The sequence below is a fragment of the Octopus bimaculoides genome, chromosome 7 (genome assembly GCF_001194135.2).
Source record: "Octopus bimaculoides isolate UCB-OBI-ISO-001 chromosome 7, ASM119413v2, whole genome shotgun sequence".
In the NCBI taxonomy this organism is placed as follows: domain Eukaryota; kingdom Metazoa; phylum Mollusca; class Cephalopoda; order Octopoda; family Octopodidae; genus Octopus; species Octopus bimaculoides.
Window position 1 is genome coordinate 89,398,323 of NC_068987.1, and position 2,497 is coordinate 89,400,819.

A 2,497-nucleotide genomic window follows, 5' to 3' on the forward strand; every position below is an offset into this window, starting at 1 on the left:
ATAAAACAAATATATACTTCTGCCACATTCCAGGGAGAAAAACTAGAAGCAGTTGATAGCTTCCGCTACCTAGGTGACCGAGTCAGTAGCGTGGGAGGGTGCGCTGAAAGTGTAGCTGCTAGAATAAGAATAGCCTGGGCAAAGTTCAGAGAGCTCTTACCTCTGCTGGTGACAGAGGGCCTCTCTCTCAGAGTAAAAGGCAGGCTGACACATGTGTACGAACATCCATGCTACATGGCAGTGAAACATGGGCTGTGACTGCTGAGGACATGAGTAAGCTCGCAAGGCACCTTGGGCAAGTATCTTCTACTATAACCTCGGGCCAACCAAAGCCTTGTGAGTGGATTTGGTAGACGGAAACTGAAAGAAGCCCATTGTATATAATATATGTATATATGTGTGTTTCTGTGTTTGTTCCCCTCTCACCATCGCTTCACAACCAATGCTGGTGTGTTTATGTCCCTGTAACTTAGCAGTTCAGTAAAAGAAACCAATAGAATAAGACATAGGCTTACAAAGAATAAGTTCTGGTGTCGATTTGCTTGACTAAAGGCAGTGCTCCAGCATGGCCGCAATCAAATGACTGAAACAAAATAAAGTGTACTGTTTGTATTTTGCAGATTTTCACCTATCATGGGGTGGTTTTGCAATGTAGCACCTGTGATAGTTGAGAGATTACTGTAATTATAATTTTTCAGTTAGCAAATGAATGGTAAAATCAGAAGAGAATATTCCACACAATTAGTACAATGCATTTTAACATAATAAAGAATATATTTTACATTACTGTATTTAGTTTCATTCATATTTTAAAATTTAAATCCTGCTGGCATAAACTTTGGCATATTTCTCATTGAGATTAATAAAATTAGTTCTAATTAATGTAGTGGTGTCAATGAAATCAATTATTTATCCAGCTGCCAGCAGTTTGTAACTTTGTACTAATCATTAACATCATGGAAGATTAGCAGAAATGGTAGTGCAGTAAGAATTTGGTTTTATTCATTTACATTCTGAGTTTAACTTCTCTTGGAGTCAATTTTATCTTTCATCTCTCCAGAATCATCATATCATCATTATCGTTTAATGTCTGCCTTCCATGCTGGCATGGGTGGGACAGTTTGACAGGAGGCAGCAAGGCAGAAGCCTGCACCAGACTTCTGAGACTGTTTTGGCAGGATTTTTACAGCTGGATGCCCTTCCAAACACCACTCACTCAATAGAGTGGGCTTACTGCTTTTTATGTGGCACAAGCACAGGCGAGGTCAGTTTTGGCAAGGTTTTTACAGCTGGATGCCCTTCCAGATGCCAACCACTTTTCAGTGTGGACTGGATGCTTTTTAAGTGGCATCTCCACTGACAGGGTCACCAAGTACCTTAATACCAGTTATGTATTAGGGTTGGTTCATTTATTACATAATCTCTTAAAAATGGTAGTCTTAAAGTCATAAATATGATTAGATTAGAGTTGAAAGTAAATTCCTGGAAAGCAAACTCTACTTTTTTCTTTCAATTCCGAAAAGTAAATATTTCACCAATAAAACAGTAGAATCCATGTTTTGTGTTGGGAAAAAGTTAATTCAAATACTTGAAATTGTGGATTGTGTTTTATGCCACAAGGAAGCAAAGAAAGAAAAATTAGCGAGAAGGCGTTTCGCTGTGGGAATAGACACGGGTGAAAATTCTAGGCAAAATGTGTGAATGCAGAAATTTGCATTTATTAATATCGATTCGCGCGCACACACAAATACAAAACAGGTGGGGAGGGGGGGAGATCAAATTGAGTTCAATGCCAAAAAGGCAGACGAAGGGAAATAATTCTTTAAAACTCAGTTGATTAATGGAGGTCGGTGAGTACCAGACTAAATAGCTCGCTAGCAATTGATATATAAATATTATAAGGGCAAAAGCGCAGCTCACCTACCTCGCGGGTCCTCCTGTGTTGTTGATCTTGTCCAGGTGAGATATATCCATGAGACCCATACCTGCTTAATTTCTGGCCAGAACCTAGGGCAAATTCATCCAATTCATACAACCACCACGTCTGTCCCAAGCTGCAGCCCTAAACTAAAAAAAAGGACCAATCTAGTTGGCCTTCTGCTCACGTGACGTCACTGATTCTAAAAGCAGCAAGGTTCCCCCCTTACCAGCCCCACAAATAATTTTTACTGAGGATCTGTGTCTGGAAAAATCACAAACAGGAAGGAATTCTTGGAAAGTGCTGTTGTTAAATTCCATCAAGTACAGTAACTATATATATATATATATATCATCATCATCATCATCGTTTAACGTCCGCTTTCCATGCTAGCATGGGTTGGACGATTTGACTGAGGACTGGTGAAACCGGATGGCAACACCAGGCTCCAATCTAATATGAGGAGTTTCTACAGCTGGATGCCCTTCCTAACGCCAACCACTCAGAGAGTGTAGTGGGTGCTTTTACGTGTCACCCGCACGAAAACGTCCACGCTAAAAATGGTGTCTTTTATGTGCC